Source organism: Salvelinus alpinus, chromosome 36 (assembly GCF_045679555.1).
Source record: "Salvelinus alpinus chromosome 36, SLU_Salpinus.1, whole genome shotgun sequence".
Classification (NCBI taxonomy): domain Eukaryota; kingdom Metazoa; phylum Chordata; class Actinopteri; order Salmoniformes; family Salmonidae; genus Salvelinus; species Salvelinus alpinus.
Window position 1 is genome coordinate 17,825,365 of NC_092121.1, and position 15,127 is coordinate 17,840,491.

Here is a 15,127-nt window from a genome sequence, read left to right on the forward strand (position 1 = left end):
ATAGCTTTACCGCCGGGCCCTGCCAACAAATTAAATTTAAGCCCCGCTAATGTATAGAGTAATCATAGAGTGGTGTTGATACATTTTTCAGCAGGGTTACCATGGGCACGACTGAAAGCTTTGCATGGAATCAGAGACGGGCAGGAACGGGGCGGGGAGAAACAGCTGCCTGTAACCTTAGCATGCCACTGGAATCCTCCACTTCTAAGGCAAGGACTCATATGAAAGAACAACAATAACATGCCATTATGAGATGTAACATTTTGCAGTGACCTGCGTTTCCAGGGGGAAATTTGAAAGAAAAGCAATTTCACATTAAACTATCTGACACAGAGCAGGTCATGGAATGGTGGTGAGGAGGGGGGTGATGGAGAAGGGGGAGTGGAGTGGTGGGGGGGGGGGGGGCACGGAGCCCCCGTAAAAGCCATTGGCCAACTAGAGCGAGACACACATTCCCTCTGCCGAGTTAAAAGGTCTGGAGTGGATGAAATTTCAAAGCCTCCCCTGCAGACAAACACTCCGCTTAGCACACATCAGTGCTGAGATGTTGAAATATTCCACTCCACAGTTGCAGCCTGGTTCTCTTCCCTGTACCGCCGTATCAGACATGGTAGCACTGTGATTAATGAGACAGGAAAAATACCTCTCTCTTTTCTCCCATTGTGTTTTTATAAATTCAATGAAGCTAAAACTGCACTTAATTAAAAATGTGTCTCAGCGTCGTATTTCCCATGATGCTCGGCAGCAGGCAATATAGGAAAATTAAAGGCAATTGGAGATAAGAGAGGATGGATTTACATGTGTGGGACCTTTGTTCCCTCCCACCTGTTATGACCTATAATGTAAAGTTTTGCAGCTGGGGTTGATTAGCCAGCTAGTAGATAGCATACATCATAGAAGACCTTTCAGAAACTGAACACAAAGCATAGCTAGCTACACTTCTCTGCATGCACAACAACACAGTCATCTGAACACCATGGTGCAGTGCTACTTCATGTCATTCTTCTCTTCCTCTCATTTAGAATCGTTTGTTATGAATACACTGGATGTGTAGGAACACTGTAAATACTCTAGGAAGAACATTGCATTGACATATTGATACATGATTGTGATTTAGTAACTGATTTGTAATTTCATGGAGTTGATCCGTTGGCAACTGATGAGCAATTCCTATGTCATTTGTGCAATAGTTAACATTGCTCAATATAACATCTTAAAACAAGGTATAATCAAATTCATGACCTTGGTCTGAGTGTGATTCATATGGGGAAGCTTCCAAAGTAGTGGGTCGGTTTTCTTACGTTCCATATTTAGGCCTAGTTGTGAGATGTCAGAACAGAAGACCAAGAGGCTGGATCAGTAGGGATGGATCATGTGACATGATGACACATCTTACAGGATATATATTCTCTTCCTGTCCACAGCTCTCTAACATCTGGCCTGCTGGTGTCAGATTCCTCCATCCACTACCAGCATTATAGTATTATCACCCCCGCTCTCTCTGCCCTCTCTCTGCTAGCTAGCTATTACTACTACTACATGACTCTTGGCACGCCTTGGAGATCTGTGTCACAATCACTGAGTAATTACAGTGACTAATGTAAGGACCATTCTCGTGTCTAACCTCAGACATTTCATCAAGATCTGACTGGGAAGAAATTAATTGGCAGTGTAATGGACGTTACGTTCGGTTTGAACCCTAACAAAACATATACTCTTTAGAACCAAAGCTTCCTTTTCCCACAATTCCCTGGTGGGGGATGGTTTGCCAGCTCAGAAACAGAGAGTAGAGCTCAGGTTCTTTGCCCTTGTCATTGCATCTGCACTGACCTCTAAAAAAAATGGACAACAAAGATCATATCACGAAACCAATACTAGCACCGACGGCCTTTGCACAAATTGATTTAGCCACCCAGAACTCACTTCAATGAGGTGGCAGGATGCTCACAGCATAAATCACTGTCACACAAACACCCTCTAGTGAAATGTGATTTTTATCTTTAGGATATTTTTTTGTTCAGTATGTCCCGGTTGGTGTCTAGCTCTGTGATAAGTGGTGGTGAGTGATGCGAAATAAATGGTTAGCGCATTACGCTAATATTGAGCTCTCACCGCATATAGGTGCTATCACACGGAGAGGGTGACACAGCTGTGGTCCCCTGTATTTCAGGAGGTAGTGCAGAGCCCTGTGTTATATGGCTCATAGATCACTAATGTGTGGGTGAGAGTTGTCTCCGGCTGCCGGCTTGGCGGGGATGAAGCACAGATACTTTATGGCACAACCGTCAGACGTAAGCATGCGACCGAGGCTACAATGAGGAGAAGACTAAAAATAGAAGATAAGCTTTTCCGAGGGGCCCCGGAGACAATAGTTTCATACTTTCCGTTGTGTACATTGGGATCAAGAACCAGTACAAAACGTCTAACCTGAGCTATGAAGCACAAGACCCAGATAAATGCAGCAAAGAAAGCCAGGCTATCCCAGAAGCACCCTCTATAAAGTATAGAATGACATGATAAATGCTCCAGTGTGTTAAATACACCAGGATAGACTGTTCTATCCTCCTTACAACTGACAACCTCTGTTGCTCACTTAATTACAGCCAAGCGCAACACACTACTGTGTCAATTATCATGTGCTTTAACTCGTCTGGCTATTTTTACCACAGAGTTTCGCTCAGAACTTTTTACCTTATTTTTATTGCTATTCTGCTCAGATCTTGTGGCTGAATTCCATTCCACACACAGAGCTGTACAAACATAAGGGGTTTAAGGATTCAGATTGGTGGAGGGGAACCTAATCTACTGTAATTGGCGGAATGGTTCTCATTTTTATCGACTCACTTTAGAAAGCGGCGCTCGTCGACAGCCTGCTATCGTTCTAGGGATTTGAGGTGACTATTACTTTTCATAAGGGCCAGAAAAGGCAGGTTTGTCTGGATGTTAACGCACATGTTAGACCTGATCATCATTAATCAGACCAATACTACATCACCGAGCACCAGCCGGGTCACGGAAATGGACAAATAACACAAGGACGCACAAACCTCTTTCATACATCACATTTGCAACAGCCACTATTTAGCATGGTGAGATAATCCATTCTGGGGTTCATCATGTGAAAATGGGACTAAAATGGTAAAGCTCTGCCAGCCAATAGCATCCTCTGCCCCACCAGATGCCTAGCTTCTGGATTTTGCTTAATTGCCATCTTCAGATCAATCTATATCCAAATGTCAACTGAATCTAAAACAGAATTTTCCCTGCATTTTGTCAGCTGAATATCCAGTATATTTCCTTACATTAGAAAGCAGAGGTTTTCTGTAAGTCCTTATTGTATGCACATGTAGTGAACTACACTAAGGCCTATTGTTATCCAGGCCTGAGAGAAAGGTGTTGCTGTGCTGACATACGTCGGTCTACATGGCCAACTCTGTGTCCACCCCTGCTGACCTGTGTGCCCATTAGCCTTGACATAGTGATGGGGAATGGTACTGTCTATCTCAGCCCCACACAGAGAACACCCACTCTTCATCTGGTCCACATACACATAGCACGCATCACACACACACAGGACAGCAGGTGGGTATGGACACTAGCATACTGATCTCTACTACACACTTGTGATACAAATACACTTCACACGTTTGGTGAACGCATAAACTGTACACAAACATGTGCATACATAGTCCCACATGTAGGACTACTGTGTACACACGTATGCAAATGAACATGGATATTCATGCACTCCCATGTGGCCACACATGGACAAAGAAACACAGCTACAAACAGACTGAAAATACACACACATATGTTGGTGGCAACTTAATTGGGGAGGATGGTCTCGTGGTAATGGCTGGAGCGGAATTAGTGGAATGGTATCAAATACATCAAACACATGGTTTCCAGGTGTCTGATGCCATTCCATTCACTGCATTCCAGACATTATTATGAGCCATCCTCTCCTCAGCAGCCTCCACTGGTTCACCCATAAATAAACACACACAATAAAAATACACTCACATATGATCGCCCATAGAGAATACAGACTTGTTTGAACACACACACACACACACAAATATTACTCTTAAATCTCTGTTTATCGTACACATGTCCACTGTTCAAATGACAACAGCGGACCCCTCTCGGTAGTGGTAACAGGAACACGGTAGGAAACAGAAAAGCCTCAATATCAAAACAGAAGGGTCAGTCAATATGGAAAGTGAGAAGTTAAGGTAAAAGAGAGACCCTGGTGATCAGTGTGCTGACCCGCTTCACGCAAACTGTCGTCAACAACATCCCAACCATTCACACACAGAACCATCTACCACATCAAGACCCGCCCCCTCCTCTTCCCCCTCAGCCATTCCACCATCCTCAGAGAAACCCCTACACAGCACTAGCTACTTCTCTCACAGCACTATTTATCCTCTCTCTTCCCTCCTCCTGTCTCTCCTCCTTTCTCTCTGTCGCAGCCGCCACGTTCTCAGTGCGCCGCGGTCGAGAACATAGAAGGGTTGAGAATAAAAGACAAACCGATGTTGGGAAAGATGGAGATGAAAAATTAGCATAAGAATACTCACAGTGGGTTGGAGCGGGGCTGGAGCGTGGCGGTGGTCCTCTCTCTGTCAGATACAACCTGCACACAAGATTGAGAAAAAAAGAAAACTAGGCTGTGAAAGCGGCAAAGAGAGAGGAGGAGAAAAGAGGAAGGAGGAGGGGGCACATCATCCAACGCACGCGCCACACAAGACATAAAGAAATAAAGAATTCCTCGAGGAAGGTAGAAAAAAAACAGAGCGCAGAGGAGGAGAGAGGGAAAAAAAGAAGAGAGGGGGGCGTGAAGAGGTGGGCTGTCTTAGGGAAATATAAAAAGAGACAGACACATACGGAGCGCTCCGGTGCGCGATCACATCTGACAGGTCTGAGCTGCAGTCCGCCTACCTCCTTATCGCCCTCACTTTTCCACAGCGCTGTGCTGTGCTCTCCTCTACCCAGGCCACAGCCATGGACTGGTCCTCACGCTGATGTTACGGGAGATTCAGCACAGGGGAGCTATCGCACTCATCGCCATACGTTAGCGTCACACACTGAGGATTGCACACGGATCACCCACCCAACTCCACCCCACGCACCTCAATCCCACCCACTACATCCCCCCTCCCCTCAATTGTGAAAAAAGAGAAAGAGAGAGCGAGAATACAGCCTGCTTCAAATGAATGAGAGCATTCCCAGTGGCATTGAGGCAATTACAGAGGCTGGCGCTGTTTTCTGTTTACCCCTCACCCTTTCTCTCTTGCTCTCTCTCTTCCCTCTCTCTCAGGCTGGTACAGTGTCTGTTTTCTCTCTTTCCGTCTCTCTGTGCTCCAGACATATGCCTCTATTAATGTAGCTTCTGTCACTTCAGCTGCTTGGTCAGATTACTCCGTCTCTGCTTCCCCTGTGTTCTACCCACATTGAGTGCCTACGCGTCCGCCCGCTTGCCTAGCGCCTGCCATCCTGCCCGCCTACCCACCTGCCTGCCTGCCCGCTACACATTTCAGTTGGCCAAACACTTCCCTGAGTCTCCAGCCCACCTTGAGACAGACCTCACCAGACCTTGAGACAGACCTCACCAGACCTTGAGACAGACCTCACCAGACCCCACTGCTGCCACACCGTCCTGTCTGATTCAAGGAGGGAGGAACAACTCACAGTTATCATAATCCCTCCAGATTTATCACACCTCGCCTGGTGTGACAGAGGTTTATTAAGAGGCTAGTTGGTAGTGGAACACCACAACTTAATATTAGCACAGACACACACACACGCACACACACACGCACACACACACACGCACGCACGCACGCACGCACGCACACACACACCCACACCACATACACAAACACAGCATCCCCACCTCCCTCATCTACCAACCTCCACACTTTATCTCCCCTCAATTAACATCTTTAGTGTGAGCTGCTATTATCTTAACCACACAGAGCGCTGATGTTCCTGGGAGGAGGAGAGGAGGGAGAGGAGAGGAGGAGAGAGGACAGGACACTATTAGTAGAGCAGCAGAGCGGACGGTGGTGGTGGTGGTGGTGGTGGTGGTGGTGGGGGCTGTGGACAGAGGGCTCTGAGCTGCTGCTGCTGGAATACACAGGGCTAATTAAAGCCATATTCAAACATGGCTAACTGCTACCCAAGGTGCACGCTAACAAACATCTACACAAACAACCTTGTTACAGCATAAACATGTGGGCTAGCCCAGAGGATTGTCTTTCTTTGTGAGGATTAATCGTAGAGAGACAGGCATGTTCAAGTGAAAGTCATGACAACAAAATAATCTAAATCTCTTCTGACTGCTCACTGGTGTTTGATCATGTTTATTTTCTCATACCTCTCATATGCATTGCTACGCTATCAAATCATTCAACATGAATGGCACTATAAAAAACAATAGACTTGCCAGCCAGCTGCTGTAGAATTCCTATAAATTCAAAGGCCCTTGTAAAATGCAGTCCTTTGAAGCATATGGTAAAATTGCCAAGTACCGGATGTGCTTTAGGCTTACCTCACCGCCCTACAGCTCGTTTCCTTGTCTTAATGTCTTGTATACTCTATTCTATCCGTTTGCCTGCCCTCGCCCGCCTCCATTCCGCCCTAAGACACCATCAAAGTGCCCATTAAGCCATCAAAGTGCCCACTTTGTCCTTGCTTCTCTCTGTGACAACCACAAAGTGGGCGACGTGGTCCCAGAGCACCTATAACGATAGAGGTGGGGCGGACGTCTGGCTGTTGTGGCCGGTGGCTCCAACCCCTGGCCCAGACCAGACCATTAGGAGTATTCTATTACTGTTGGGTTAACCTGTCACGCTTGGCCGTGGCTCTCTCTTTATGGTCTGACTGCTCTGAAAGGGCAGGGGATAAAACTCTATCAGTGGGACAAACGATCCCACGCTCCTTCATTTATCACACGCCCAGGGATCCCCCCATGGCGGGCAGCGGCGGCGGTGGCCAGGGCCAGAGTCTGCGGGGGTATCCTTCACTCTGGTTACCATGGGGACCCCCCAGGGCCTACGCAGTGCTGGGCTGGGAGGACAGAGGCGGACAGACCGGCCCCATTCCACACAGAGACTTCCATTCTTAATCACAGGATGACTCAGGTAATAGCAGTCTGAAAACCACGTAGCAGGGACAGAGCCGCCAGCTAACACACTGGCCAGCACAGGTGGTTTAGTTTGCAGCACACACACACAGCTCAGAGTAGTGATTAAGAAATGAGACTAGTGATCAGTAGGTTACAGAGGTCAATTTTTCATGGGGTCACATAGCTAGCGCCCCCTCAGCTAGGTACTTAGCCACAATTGTTTTGGGTATACACTGAGCTTGGAGAGTGGATCAAATGTCAAACTCAACTTCACCCTATGGAAAGGTTCAAAGCAAAGACATGACAGTGAACGCTTTGGTTATTTACAAATTCATACCGTAATGACACAGGCCCTGTTCAATCTGCACACATCCCCCTTCAGGAAACAGGTCTCTCCTCCTTTTTTCACCGGATCTATCAAGGGAGGGCGACAATTAAATTACTTTAATTTGATTAGGAGATAATGTGTCCCACTTAATGGAAAGGACAGACTTCACAACACACCCAGATTAGTTTGGTGGATGCCTGCTTATAAATGAAGACAGGCCCTCCTTTCATCAATTAAGTCTGATGTTCAGATGCAGTTTAATGGTTGGGGGGAAGGGATGAGGAGGGGTGTGTTCTCTACAGAAAGAGGGAGTCTGGAAATATGGGGTCAGGAGAGGTATAAGCATGCACGGCTTAAGATTTGGTATTAGCATGACACAATCAATGTAAGTCATTACTAGCCATCCATGAAAGGTAAAGTGGTTGTGAGCTACGTAGTAGGGGGCAGATGGCCTGTTGTCACAACATTACAGACCATGTATTGCCTTGCTTTCCTTTGTGTATTGCTATTCAATACTGCATCTCAATTTACAGACAGTGTCTGGTTTCATTGTAAAGATGATGTAATGTTAACTCACTGATAATGATTTACTATGTCTGATAGGCTATACTCTACAGCCGAACTCTGTAGCCCCTAAATACTTCAGTACAACAGCTGGTAGACAGCTGAATAACCTACATATTGATCTCCATATTACAATGAAGTGTTTTCAGTAGTTTGTGTAAACCTAACCCAGGCTGCATTACCCAGGCTGCCTAACCCAGGCTGCCTTACCCAGGCTGCCTTACCCAGGCTGCCTTACCCAGGCTGCCTTACCCAGGCTGCCTAACCCAGGCTGCCTTACCCAGGCTGCCACCCTCTAACGCTGGTGTACGTCAAGAACAAGCATTATTCAGGCCTACTTACTACAAATTGTTTGGCGCATTCATATTTTCCCCATACAGACCTACTTAGTCATTAATTTCTCAAAAAAATATATATTGTTGTTATTTTGCTAGTATAATGTGTATTTATTGTGCACAAGTAAAAATAGAATCACACGTTTTACCCATCTCTCTGTGATCGGCGATAACTTCACAACAAAGTTGACTGCAAATACAAAGTTGCCAATGTCTTTGCAATTGACACAAACAAGTGACGTTTAAAAAATATGCTTCAAATTAAAAATACAAACAGTAGGCAATAGGCCTATTTCAATCATATTGAAATACATTACATTTTACATTGTATTTTTTTAAACAGAAGCTTATCCAGAGTGACTTACAGTTCATTCATCTTCAGATAATTAGGTGGGACAACCACATATCACAGTCATAGTCAGTTCATTCATCTTCAGATAGCTAGGTGGGACAACCACATATCACAGTCATTGTCAGTACATCCATCTTCAGATAGCTAGGTGGGACAACCACATATCACAGTCATAGTCAGTTCATTCATCTTCAGATAGTTAGGTGGGACAACCACATATCACAGTCATTGTCAGTACATCCATCTTCAGATAGCTAGGTGGGACAACCACATATCACAGTCATAGTCAGTTCATTCATCTTCAGATAGTTAGGTGGGACAACCACATATCACAGTCATAGTCAGTTCATTCATCTTCAGATAGCTAGGTGGGACAACCACATATCACAGTCATTGTCAGTACATCCATCTTCAGATAGCTAGGTGGGACAACCACATATCACAGTCATAGTCAGTTCATTCATCTTCAGATAATTAGGTGGGACAACCACATATCACAGTCATAGTCAGTTCATTCATCTTCAGATAGCTAGGTGGGACAACCACATATCACAGTCATAGTCAGTTCATTCATCTTCAGATAGCTAGGTGGGACAACCACATATCACAGTCATAGTCAGTTCATTCATCTTCAGATAGTTAGGTGGGACAACCACATATCACAGTCATAGTCAGTACATTCATCTTCAGATAGCTAGGTGGGACAACCACATATCACAGTCATAGTCATTACATTCATCTTCAGATAGCTAGGTGGGACAACCACATATCACAGTCATAGTCAGTACGTCCAACGTATGGTGAAATAATTATAATGTTAAGGACAGATTTGAATGGAGAAAGCTGATCCGAGAGCAGCGCTGTCTTTCCTTCGATCCTGTCAGTATCGACACATGCTCCTACAACGGGGCTTAGCGGCCGTTCTTTCTGTGTGGTCTTTTGGGAAACTCGTGTTACTGTACATCTTCGGCCGTTGTAGGAAAGATGCATAGTTAAAACACTCGTAATTCTAAATTCAATCGCTATCAGGAAACATGCTATCGTTGGTTTGGCAGTGTAGGCCTAGTTGAGGCTGTGTATTTTGGAAATATCTTTGTAGATCCATGTAAATACAAACGCCTTTGTTATTGTTTTTGTTTTGTTGATGAAAAGGAGAGGAGAATCTGGCAGTGTGGTAAAATAAACTCCAGTACATATTCTGCTGTTCTTTCACGCGTGCAATGATGTCCGAGAAAAGAAAACAGTGTTCGTTGTTTGCAGTAACTTCTTTGTTGTTGCAATATCCAAACAGACATGTCAGTTTCACCAGCTAAGGCTTTCAGGTTTAAGGCTGCTTTAACATCTGGTTCCTACGGCAACTAACTCTGCTCTAACATCTGGTTCCTATGGCAACTAACTCTGTAGCGCATAAAATACTCCAATAAAACAGCTGTTATACAGAAATACGTTGCGAAGAAGTTAAATTTTGATCTACCTATTTCTCAAGTGTTTTCAATAGTTTCTGTGGGCCCAGCCCAGGCTGACACCCTCTAATGTTGGCATCTGCACTCTGACAATCTGCCTGTGGACTCCCGCTGTCCATACCAGTACGACACTTTTTGAGCTTCCAGCAAAAACAGGAAGCATGAGAGATGAGGACATTTGGAGCAAGTCCTTGAGTTTGGGGTCATTGCTCGGAGTGTGTACGGCGCTCTGTCATTCACGGCACGCCACACACTCCCAAGCGCTCCATTTGCGGTGGCCCGTTCCCCGCTGTGTGAAGAAAGAAGGGTATAATCTCCCAGCAGTATTCTGGGGGGTGAATCTAGCGGCTTTGTCTGCGCATACCAATGGAAAACTCTCTCTCTCGCGCTCTCTCTCTCGCTGTGATAAATGAAAAGATGCAACTGATGTTGCCGGGGTCTGGGAACCTCCGGTGGAGGGATATGTACACATCCTCCATCAGTAGAGCCATCACTATGACTACTAGACCTACTACTACTGCTACAACCTCCAGTACAATCACAGTGGGCCAGATTCAATCAAACCTATGCCACAACAATGTTAATGCAGTCTTTGTTGATACACCTGCTGCCCACGCACACAGGAAAACTGCAAGTGTATACCACTACCTGTGAGAAAGGTCTACCAGCTATTTTCACTGTACCTCAAACCATACTACAATTTATTTGACGAGAGGAAAAAAATATATATCTATGTGACTGGAAATATATTGCAGATATATTGAGTTGAGCCTACCGTCTCATGAAATTAACAAGAATAAAATAAGCAATCCTCCTGAGACTATAAGCATCTACATCCTGTTCACATCTTATGTAGACTTCCATCTCACTCAACATGGCTCCCGGTGTCTCTGTGTTTATTAGGGTGTCTATACCTACTGAAGATGCAGCATATCAAACAGCAGTCCCAGTATGGGCGAACTTAATGAAGCCACTAGAGAGGGGCATGTGGGTGATGTGGTGTGAGGCGCTCTAGCGCTGGGTCTCTGGGTCAGGTGACTTCCCTCCTAGCTATAGATGTATGTATGCGCCACTCATTTGTATGTGCACTGCGGCGGCTCCTGGCTCTCTCTCTCTCTGCTGATTATCATGTCAGCGGTGGAGGGCAGGCGGGCGAGCGGGCCGGCCCAGTTGGAGCCCAGGGTGTGAGCCAGCCAAGCTGAGGGGAGGGGCCTGAGGTGTTCAGGGGAGATGAGGAGATTCAGGGGGTCTCTGTTCTCTCACTGGGGGATCCCCCACATCATTTAGCGCCTCATGTAGATCACTGCTGGTACCATCATAGCCCTCCGGGCCCCAGGAATTAATGTAGCAAGCAATGGCAGCAGTGATTTATTAAAATAACACCCTGATGAGAGAGGAGGCTGCTGCTGTTCCTACCTTCCCAGCTCTCCCCAATATGTTCTGGAGACAGGAACTACACCGTGCCATAATATGGGGAGAGGCTTCTGGAAAACAAGGAGGGAGGAAGTGGGGAGGAAGCGAGCGCTGCACAAATTGTGGCGGCAGTCCTCACTGTCATTGCTTATTTATTAACCCTCTTTCCATTCGAGTCAGGCCTTGTATTAAATTGATCCCTTCTGACGCGTTTTGCCTTGTTGAACAAGCGCAAAGCCCCGTTAAGTGTCTGCGAAAGGCCTGTGATTGTGTTTGCGGTGCCCCGGGTGTGCCCTCCCTATCTCCCCCGGCCAGACGGGATTAGAGACAGGGAGAGGGGCTGAATGACCCTCTAGGGGAGAACAGGCAGGGTCCGGGGTTCACGTCTGCCATACCGCACATGCACGCGCACACAGGCGTACCCCCCCTCCTCACTGTTTAACATTGAGCTTTCCCTGTCCCCAGGACTAGACAGATTCATGGCCATCCACAGGCACAGCCATGTACAGAGAGGTGCACACGCTTATCCACAGCCACAGACTGCTTCACACATTAGCTACTGTAACTCCATGTGACTGTATTTTTAAAGTTGTGATAATGTGCTGTTTGAATAGTATACTGCACACAAGAGGTAATGAAATCATGACTCTGGTGTCATTTGAGGTAGTTAGTTATCATTTATACACAGGTCTACCTCATCTCACCTGAAACTACTCGAGATTGCACAGTATTTTAGGATTAGCTTCTCTACACACCCTCCACTGTACCTCAGACACAATGGAGTCTTGAGGAGGGATATTGGCCTGTGTGCCTCTTCACTGTCTGTTTATTTGTAGAATAAATAAAGAGTTGATCAGATTCCTTGCTAGCTGTAGTAATACACTCCCTGTGAGCTCAATGCAGGGGGTGTTGTGGTCTACGGGTTGGCAAGCAGTTCACATCCCCATGTCTCTGTCAGCCCCATCAGATACAACACACCCTCACATCCCCATGTCTCTGTCAGCTCCATCAGATACAACACACCCTCACATCCCCATGTCTCTGTCAGCTCCATCAGATACAACACACCCTCACATCCCCATGTCTCTGTCAGCTCCATCAGATACAACACACCCTCACATCCCCATGTCTCTGTCAGCCCCATCAGATACAACACACCCTCACATCCCCATGTCTCTGTTAGCCTCATTAGATACAACACACCCTCACATCCCCATGTCTCTGTCAGCCCCATCAGATACAACACACCCTCACATCCCCATGTCTCTGTCAGCTCCATCAGATACAACACACCCTCACATCCCCATGTCTCTGTCAGCCCCATCAGATACAACACACCCTCACATCCCCATGTCTCTGTCAGCCCCATCAGATACAACACACCCTCACATCCCCATGTCTCTGTTAGCCTCATTAGATACAACACACCCTCACATCCCCATGTCTCTGTCAGCCCCATCAGATACAACACACCCTCACATCCCCATGTCTCTGTCAGCTCCATCAGATACAACACACCCTCACATCCCCATGTCTCTGTCAGCCCCATCAGATACAACACACCCTCACATCCCCATGTCTCTGTTAGCCTCATTAGATACAACACACCCCCACATCCCCATGTCTCTGTCAGCCCCATCAGATACAACACACCCTCACATCGCCATGTCTCTGTTAGCCTCATTAGATACAACACACCTTCTCATCCCCATGTCTCTGTCACAGTGGCGATTTTAGCATGTAAATCTTAGTGCGGCAAACTCCCCAACATTTTTTTAGATGCATGCCAGCAATGCCACTACACAACACAACACTAAACAATCAATTAATTGCACTACAAATGTTTCCCCCAAACTGTTAGGGCCTACATAAATCTGTCCCAACAGCAGAGCTTTCTTTTCAGCAATGGAGTGAATCCTTACCACTGCTACACCTGGCTATCAGCGGCGCCTTGTCTGGCAGTGAAACAGATCATTCAGCCTCATTTACTGCCTTTTAAAAAACATTGCTGACATGGCTGACTTGCTTAAACAAATGTGGTTTCTACTGACAATTGAGATGTAGAAACTATGGCATAAGGGAACGACGAGAGGATAAGAGGCAATCCGTAATTTTGATTAAGACATTAATGAGCGATCTAGGACGGACGTAGTCAATATAACTATTTGTTCATCATTTTTTAAATGTACAGCGACATAATTCAGAACATGGGCCGTTCTTACAGTATTCTCCCTGTACACCAAGTCAGAACCCATATCTACAGTATAATAATAGTGATATAATTCAGTTCAGGTATGCTCATTGTGCTTCCATGACTGTGACTACATGTCAAAACAGATGTTGTGGTAATAGGTTACATTTGAATGAAGAAGAATTTTGTATTTAAAAGCAGTCTGTAAAATGTATCAAGCCCTTGGTCCAAATCGGACCTCGATCCTCTCTCTACTGGCAAATAGGCCTGGGAGCTCAAGTCAAACTGAAAGTGGCAGGCTTCAAATCAAATCAAGTCAACTCATGCCGAAATGAGAAAGTGAAAAATAGAGATGGGAGGAAAAGGCTCTAACATTTCACATTTTCTCAGGGAAAGTTTCCTTGCCCCATTAGCTTGGAAGTGGTTATACAGCTAAATAATGCAGTAGATATTCCACAATATGAGCTTTGAAGGAAGGAGTTACAGATTCATTAAGAATGAAAAGCTAACACGCAGAAGAACTTAAAGGACAAGTCACAATAAAAAGATCAGAGTGACAATTCTGTATGTCCACAGCTCAATACCTTGACCTTTACCCACACCATTCCGTTCTTGGACGACTGACTTCAGTACACTGGCCAAGCGAGGCACTCTATTGCTGTTTGGCTCGATTCAAACACATGAGCAGCTTATCACTCCCAAACAGTTGACCGGCGTTGAGACCTCATGTTTATTCATACTGGTTAGCCTGACCTGAGGAGCAGGAGGGGGGAAGGAGAGCCAAAAGCCAAACCAACGGTTCTTCCTTTCAATATCATTTAAAATCTCATACATACAATAACAGGTCTCTTCAGATGCACACTAGCAAAGCAGAACTCCTAACTCAAGGAGACAGAAACAAAGGAGAGATAGACAGAGAGGAGAGAGAGTGAAAGAGACAACTCTGCTCTCTCTCACTATAGGATCTGCCTTCAGCTTGAACTTTGGTGGCGACGACAAAAATTAAATAACTCTGGGTTACCATAGTGATAACAGTGGAACACATAACTAAGTAGCATGAGGGATAGGGAGCGTCTCGGGGGCCCCTCCAGCTTTTACGTGTCAGCCGCAATTCTCCATCATCAAAGACTCTTCTCCACTCTCAGCACCAAGACAATTCTCCATCTTTAAAGACTCTTCTCCACTCTCAGCACCAAGACAATTCTCCATCATCAAAGACTCTTCTCCACTCTCAGCACCAAGACAGAAAGACATTGGTGGATCATTAGTTTCCAGTGAAGAAGCAAGTCATTTATCAATTTTTTTTAAAGCCAGAGAGAGAGAGAGAGAGAGAGAGAGAGAGAGAGAGA

General features: G+C 45.8%; 1 protein-coding gene across 5 annotated transcripts in view; it reads right to left on the bottom strand.

The window, feature by feature from the left end:
- Window positions 1–15,127, bottom strand: part of LOC139565392 (RNA binding protein fox-1 homolog 3-like) — a 393,289-nt gene that overhangs the window by 254,408 nt on the left and 123,754 nt on the right. For 4 of the 5 annotated variants that reach the window (XM_071385695.1, XM_071385696.1, XM_071385692.1 and 1 more), the window contains exon 4: window positions 4,584–4,639. The gene's annotated coding sequence lies outside the window, so the exon portion shown is untranslated. Of the gene's footprint in view, window positions 1–4,583; window positions 4,640–4,944; window positions 5,099–15,127 lie in introns of those variants that run through there. The other variant, XM_071385693.1, reaches the window with a different exon arrangement.